The 8404-nt window shown below is 39.8% G+C and overlaps 1 protein-coding gene across 1 annotated transcript in view; it reads right to left on the bottom strand.

Annotated features, from left to right (window-relative positions):
* CNTNAP3C (contactin associated protein like 3C) overlaps nt 1-8404 on the bottom strand; it is a gene marked incomplete at its 3' end in the record, with an annotated part of 368072 nt that overhangs the window by 310729 nt on the left and 48939 nt on the right. The gene's annotated exons all lie outside the window — the stretch shown is intronic.

The raw sequence follows: 8404 nt of genomic DNA, 5'->3' as shown, positions 1-8404 counted from the left end.
GAAAGAGTGGTTTCACAAATGAAAAAACTGTGGTCACCAGAGAAAAGCCATCTCAGTGTATCTACGATTGTTGTTTGCTGAGTATCAAAGTGAATTTTGATGAGAACTACCTGGGATTTTACAAAAGGTTGAAAAATGGCAATTCTCTCTTGAAGAAGATACATACCTCCAAGAAGTACTAGTGGTTTGGGCCCAGAGACAAGGAAACCCAGGAGATGCAAATGAACTTGGAAGTGAGTAAAAAATGTAATAGTCACCAGTTTGGACTGGATCATGTTCTTGGGCTATTTTTTTTTTAAATAAATATTCTATATTACCATAACTTTTGTTAAACCCTAATTTCCATTTTTTGGTGGATATCATCATTATTATATTGGTTACAGGGGTAAAATGAAAATGAAAATGAAAAAAATGCAATTAGTTACATTTTATTTTTTAATGCTGATGCTCACCTGCCTGCCACACCATGCCACTTTACCTCTGCTTGCATCAGTGCTGCTGACTTGGGAGAGTGCGGGGGCATGCGGAGGGGGAGTGTCCTGGATTACCCATGTTCCCATATAGTCACCCTAATCTCATGGGAAAATTCCTTTTGACATGAAACCTGGTGATCAATATGACTCTAAGGAAAACATGTCAGCCAAGCAGTTTAGGAGGAGTTTCTTTACCACCTCAGAGCATGGCTGAACCCCATCTGCTATCCCATCTTCAAGTGTGATCAACACCTGAGGTTCAAGAAAACAAGCAGACAAACAAAACAAAATAGAGCAAAAGACCCTAATACATGTCTCTTACATCAGGTTGCTTTCCAACCCATGAATCAGCCTTTTTTGAATTCTCTCCAATATTTCTATAGCCTTTTTGCAGCATGATTATGTGATATGACACATCAATTCTGTGTAGAAGGGCATGATCACTTTCCTACTTCTACAAATATTCTCCTTTTTATACCTATACAGATGGCATTACTAGCCCTTTTTACCCCCAAAGTATACTGAGGGTTCAATGTTAAAGTAGTTATTTAGGATGACATTCTAAACCCTACCCTGAACCACTGCTTGCCAGGATAGTCTCTCTCACCCTCTGGATGCAACCTGACTTTCGGTTCCCAGAGATTTATATCTTTGTTTGTATTGATGTGATTTTGTTGGATTGTGACTGTTTACCTGTGTAACAGTAACCTGTTCTCATTTACAGTCCCATTCATTTGTGTGTCATCTTCAAAGTTTTTTCAGCAGATATATATTACATCATCTAAATCATTGATAAAAACCCTAAATAGCACTGAAGCAAGCACTGAGTCCTTGGCGACTCTGCTAGCCACAGACATGATCATTAAGCATGTAGACATCACAGTGGCAGTGTGTCTGGCCAGGACAGCTCCAAGCATGCCTAATCCAGTTGGCTCCTGCTGGCACACACCAAACCTGGAATTATACTGGTAAGGCTGCTCCAGGACATCCTCCTGCAGCTGCTCTTAGGACCCTTTAGTCTCTGCTTGCTTGAGAGTCACCACTGGGGAAAACCCTAGAATCAATAATTTATCAGTGCTTTAGAGCCTGTCAAGGGGAGCAGTTGAGAAGGGCATCTGGAGCAATCCTGGCCAGAGCATAGGAGGATAGGTTTGACCCTTGATACATTCCTATGTAAAACTATAACACAAGATCCATCACTAAGCCAGTTTTAAAAACATTGCTTGATTCATTCCACATAAGGTATTCTTAACACTATGTGAGCTAAGTAAAATGCCCTTGATAAATTCAAATATTCTATAACACCCAAATTCATTTTACCAACCACCCCTGTAATTAGTGCAATGTTTCCTTCTTCAAGATTATTAATGAAGATTTTTAATGTAACCATATATAATACCTAACCCTAAGATTTTGCACAAGGCTACACTGTGCCATTTATTATTTCTCTATTTCCATTCACATCATATCAGAGCTCATTTGAATTAATTCTGAAGATGTTTTTGTCAGAAGCATCACAACACTAACATGCTTCATCCAGTCATAATCTAACTAGTCATTTTTTTACCTCGGAGTTCAAAGAAAGAATAGCGTAACATATTCTGTGTGACAGGTTCTACGTGTGTATGTGAAATCAGGCGTCTTCACTTAATATGTACTTCACTTAAAATATATATCTCTCTATATAAAGATAGATAGATAGATATAGAAAGATATAGATCTATCCATCTAGATCTAGATCTAGATATATATATTTAAGTGAAGTATAGACACCTGTTTTCACACACGCAACTAGACCCTGTCCTGCAGAATATATCTATATATATATCTTTATAGATATCTATATTAATTCATGACCCATGAATGGAGCCCAGCTGTATTTGCCTGTATAAATTAATAGAAATCTGGTCTACAATACTGTATCAGAGTTCTGTTCATATACATGCTGCAACCAACATATGAACTTTATTATGAAGCTATTTCTACAGACCATGATCATCAGGGTCTTGAGAAACAGTAAAAAAAAGCAGAATGTGGATTAGTGGTTTACTGACAGGGCTAAAACTAAGCTACTTGGAATACAAAGATAATAGTGAGCATAATAGTGATAAAATAGAAATTTTCTTTCTTTTTTTTTTTAATTCCTATCCTTCCATGGCACAGAATCTTGTTTGTTTTTTTTTTAAAGAAATAACAGGTTCGTATTTTACAAAATCTCTACCTCTTTATACAACTGGATTCAGTGAAAGGCATTGATCCCTGCCGGTAATGAGACAAGTGGCATTTTTAAGTATCCTTTTTTAATAGGTTTCTCAAAAGATTAACTTAGACATAATTTAGGCTATAATTCTCTTAACAGTTATACATCTGAGTAGTTCTATGGCTATCATTTGAATTCATTTTGGGCACAAAAGTTAAGCATGGCTCCTATATTTTTGGAGAATCAGTCCTCCCTTCCAATCCCCTCTCTGCCTTCTCCCCACCCCCGAAAAAAGCCCTTGGCAACAGCCAATATAGTTCTTTTAATGCTATGAAATGCTTCAGGCAGGAACAATAAAATCCAAACTTCTCTGGGAGTTATAAAACCTGAGAAGACTAAGTATGCAAGAGTTCAAAGTAATATGAAACTTTTCATACTTCACTGTGAATTTGCTGACTTCTGTATGAGCCGTGTTCACAATAGGGAATACTTGAAAAATACAAGTAACATTTGCCAGGACCACCCAGAATTAATTGTTAAAATGAAATCCATAGGGGAAATAAACAAATAATAGCCAATTATTGTTAACATGAATTATCTTATAAGAACAACTTCTTCTGTCTGACTATATATTCATTTCACTGTCTCGAATTCCCTGATGCACAGAAGGTATGTAGCACCACTGATCACAATCAGTCTTTAACATTCTAAACTCCCGGAGAACTTGGCCCATTCTTTTGTTTAGTGATATCATGGCCATCAAATTCCCAGGAAATTATTCCAAAAATAGGCTGCTTGATAAAGCAGGCATGAATATGGAGGATAAGCTGTGAATTTCACTCTTGTACAGATGGCCAGCAGAAAGGCTTATTCATGCACCATTTAAGCCCTCATAATGTGGCGTAAGCTTTGTACTGGTCCTGGGCTGGCTCTGTGGACATGAGTGAATTTCACCTTATAAGAGAGGACAGCTATCAGAATAAAATATATTTACCCACAGAGAGACAAAGCTGTATATATTTACATTCCAAGGCAAAGCAAATCAATAGTTGGTAAGAAGCCCAATATGCATTGATAAACCTGTGAAGTAATGAGTCTGAGGGATGAGAACCATCACTAGCTGCCAAACTCCTTGTCCTGTTCCAGGGCTAAATGAGGCCCAGGAAAGAAGGCCCCGTGCTTTTTCTTGACACACGTGGTTTATAATATTGTCAAATCAGCCCTGTCTCAAATAGAAGCAACAGGATCTACTGGCCTATCCTGGAATATATTACCAACACTCATTTTCTGGCCAGGTTTTATTTAGTTCATCAAAACGCAAGTTAGCATTGCTCTGCTTTAATATCCAGGAAGGACAAAGTAAAATGAAATAAATCAATACGGAAACAAAATTACAGGTTAGCATTGGGTAGGTATTCTTGCATAGAGGTCACAGGTCTAAGATCTCTTATATTGTCCTAGTATTGCTAGAAGTATTTTGACTTATAACAGAATCATGGAGCTGTCACCAGTTTTCAAACATTCATCCTTCTGATTCAAATAAAATTTGGATATAGTGATGATTATTATAGATTATTATTAGAGATGCTTATTTCTAACAGCCTTGCAAATAAATTTATATGATCAAGCTTTTCAACAGTTTTCTGCAAATGTTATTTAGGCAACACAGAAATTACCTTCGTTGTAATAATTATTTATTCCAAGTTGTTTTCAAATCTGGTCCAGAGTTGGACAAGAAACATAAAACTGTAGCTTGCAGATGTTGTAATGTTTTTCTAAATTGCTTCTACACAGCATAAAGAATTTCCTAAAAGCGTTTTTATATACTGAATCACAAAGGAAACCTTTTAGAAGTGTTGGTTGGTTTTTGGGGGGGTTCACTAAAAGCTTTCCCCTGTACAATATGTTAAGGTGGCTAAAAGCATTTTAAACGATAGAATGTTTTCCTTGAAAGAACAATTTTGTAATGTGCAAAGCAAGCCAATTTTTTTCTCTTTTACCTACACTGTAAAGTTATGTAATGAACCAATAGCATACAGATACCAGGGTGAAAGGAATAGGATTTCAGAATTTTGTTTTGAAAACAGAGCCCTCGCGTCTCTTTCTGTCATGATGCAAGATAAAGTATCCTATGTATCAAATTGGTATTCACCAGGAAGAAATTAGCACAGGATTCTAATCATACAAAAGCATTATTATACAAATTCTGATCTGATTTATACCAGTGTAAATCCAGGGAAAAATAGGGTGCATCTACACATTCATTAACGCACCATGGTTACTGTTCATTTAGTTTAGAACTTCCTTAATGAAGTACTAACTGAATGCGCAGTAACTACATTTACTGCACAATAGTTGGTAAGAAGTTAATGAGTATGGCACAGTGTATCAATACACTGGTTTTTTTTGTGATGCTTACTGCACAGCAGCCCAAAAACACTCTGCATTAGGTTATTAGAACAGTTTTTGACTGGCACACTACTGCAGTGTTACTAGGCTACTATGCAGTAAGCATCTTGTGTAGACATACCCACCGAGAGGCAGTTAGCCATGTTACTCTGAAGTAAGACAGAAAACAGGGCAGAAGCGTGCCTTGTAGACTAAATAACACAAACACACACACACACACACACACACACAAACATATACATCACAAACATAGACATATTACGCTGTACGAAACAGCACCATTCCATTTTGACTCAAGTTTCGAGGGTTCCACAGAACAGCGTTTTGTTTTGAATTTCATTTAGATTAGAAACATCTGTTCTATTTTGCTTCGTTTAAACAGCGAGGCTGTTTCAACGCTGTTTTGACATTTTGCCCATTAGCTATAATGGGGAAGCTTGAAACAGCCTCTCTCATCTGACAGGTAGAACGGGGCTGCAGGAAGCCAACCTGCCTGCCAGTGCCTGCCAGATGAGGAAGGGAAGCCAGTGCTGCTGCCTGGGACTGGGGAAGGGAACTGAGTCCAATTGCTCAGTTCCCCTCCCCAGTGCTATATCGGGCTGGGGATGGGAAGTCAGCCCAGCTGGGCTGAGTTCCTTTCCCCTGCCCCGATAGTCGGGCTGGGATTGGAAACTCAGCCCAACTGCACTGAATTCCCAGCCCCAGCCCAATCGTAGGGCTGCGGAGGGGAACTGAGCGATCGGGCTCGGTTCCTTTCCCCAGCCTGATCGCACCACTTGGGGGGGACTGAGCCTGGGCTCAGTTCCCTTCTCCCGTGCTGTGATTGGCTTCCCACAGCCCAGTGGCAGGAGATGGGGAGAGCCAGGGCTGTGCTCCTGGCTGCTGCTGGGAGCGCAGCCCGGGTTCTCCCCTGTCTCCCACCACGTCGTTGCTGGCTTCGAAACTTGAAATGTTTTGAAAGTTTCAAAACATTTTGACTAGCCTTGTTTTGTTTTGAGACTGTTTTGAAGCCCTTTGTTTTGATTAAATTTTGCTGTTTTGAGCTCAAAATGAGTTGAAATAGTGTCGAATCGAAACGGCCAATGAAATTTCACACAGCCCTGATACATATCACAAGTTTCTGTGAACTTAGTGAATTCAAGTTCACAAAAACGTATGTTCTATACATATCCTATTTAGCTGATCTATAATATTCATGTCTCCCTGTGTTGGCCAGAACCAGAGGGGTTACTATCATGAGCAATAAATATATGCTCTTGGAGGTATTCGGCAACTGTATAAGCAGTTAAGAGTAGCTAATGCAAAGCTTGTAAGTTTGCAACCTGCAAGTGGAATTTGTTTGTCACAATTTAACCAAAGTGTTGAATCTAACTGTTTGCACTGATCATGGGATCACTGAGCCCCCAAAATAAGTAGAGCTACAAGATTAGTTGATCAAACGGGTTTTGAAAGGAAAAAGCCATAACAAGATCTGACCACTTAATATAATCAGCACATTCCAAGGAATCCAGGAATAAAAAACTAAGAAGTAGAGCTTAGGCAGGTAATGCTAATTTCAAACCTCAAAGTAATGTGGTGTCATTTGCTTTTTGGGTGAACCCAAGTTCGGGCGGTAACCTTTCATGATAATTCCTAACACCTTTTGATCCCATAGGGTAACAGCTATAGGGCAAGATTGTGAGTGGCTCTAAAGCCAACAGATTAGCATAAAATAAGGTATAAAGAAGCACGTATGTCAAGTGACCAGCATGAAGGATGGGACAGAAGGACCATTGCTGTACCAAGCCTGGATCCCGGACTCCCAGTGTGAGTGAGGACCAGATCCTGACCAAGGGACCTTCCTGGTGACCCCTCGGACAGCGTTGATCAGGGATGCCTGACTTTGCTGGAGCAACTTGGCATGCACCTGGCATAGAGGGACTGCCAATAAGTTGCCAACCTCATGTGGGAACTCTTTGTCATTCTGTCTATCTGTTGTTATCATTCACTATTAGCTCTTTATTATTGTACTATCTGTTTGTCACATTAGCTTTTCTGTTAACTATTGTATGCTAAGCTATAGTAAATTTTCCTTTACTTCACTCCCTACTCACCTCCTCGATCCTGAACCCAGCAGCCTCATGGCTGATATACTCACAGCACCTAGCTGGCCTGTGACATCTACCCTGCCTTCAATCCAAAGAAACAACACTGAAGCCAACTGAACTCATTTGCATGTACAGTTCTGTAAATGAAACTGCAGCCCAGTCCTATTAATCTGGTTATCTACATCTATATCGTAGCAACAATTTTTTAATGGCTAAGTTATCTCTTGATTTTCTCCTTTTTCCTGCTCACTGCATAACACTATCAGATTAATATTTCTTATACATTATTATTTGTTATTTTGCAATTACATAAATTAAATCTATTCAGTGGACAGAAACAATTCTCTACACAGTTAGCCAATATTAGATTTGTGCTGGTTAAGTTGAAAAGTCATCCAATGATACTGTTTCTATTCCTTGCTTGAATGCATAAGCAAGTACTTTGTTGCCAATACTTGTGTGTGATTCTGAAATTCCCTTTCTATTAACTTTTACACAAATAAAATCAATTCTTGAATAGTAACTTAAAGCAAATACTCATTAGTATAAGCACGGCCAAAGGGAATTAATTTAGAAATTTCAGTGAATAGAAAGAAAAAAAAGTATTACAATATTAGTACAGTCTGGTATCACTCCAGCCCAAGTATTTATGAAGTATGTTTTATATTTTGGGCCAAATGCCATTCTCTAGCCAAGTTGTATATTTCCTGACACCAAGGCTAATTACCAACAGTCAAAAAGGCCCAGGCTGGATCATTCAGTCTTTGTGGCTGTCTCTCAACTGAGCAGATTGAACTGATAAGCAAGTGAGATCACATTCACATCTGAAACCAGAAAGGCAGCCAGACCCCTGCAGTGGCCCATGCCAGTAGCTGGGAGGTGATAGAGCATACCTCCCAGCCTGTTGGCTACTGCTGAAAGCACCTGAATGCAGTCCAGTAGGACTCATCCTTGACTAGCTGCCAGCACATGCCCCACAAACCCTTGTGGGTCCTCCAGTGGGGAACAGTTCCTCCAACTCCGAGCTGGCTTGGTTCCCCAGCTTCAGAGGGGGTTACTGACCCCTAGCAGTGTCCCCCAAGCCCTGCTCCTAGTGCAGAGAGGGGATTACCACCCCTGTTACCAGACTTAATATTAGACTTTAGGTTGGGGGGAACCCCTCCCCCCAGCCTGGCACCAGACCTTCGGTGCTGCCCAGTGCAGGGGGGGAGTAGGCCTGTGCTGGGGGGGGGGGG

This window comes from Alligator sinensis, unplaced genomic scaffold (genome assembly GCF_000455745.1).
Source record: "Alligator sinensis unplaced genomic scaffold, ASM45574v1 scaffold665_1, whole genome shotgun sequence".
Classification (NCBI taxonomy): domain Eukaryota; kingdom Metazoa; phylum Chordata; order Crocodylia; family Alligatoridae; genus Alligator; species Alligator sinensis.
The sequence above is the reverse complement of the archived record's forward strand: the minus strand, read 5'-3'. Positions and strand labels throughout refer to the sequence as shown.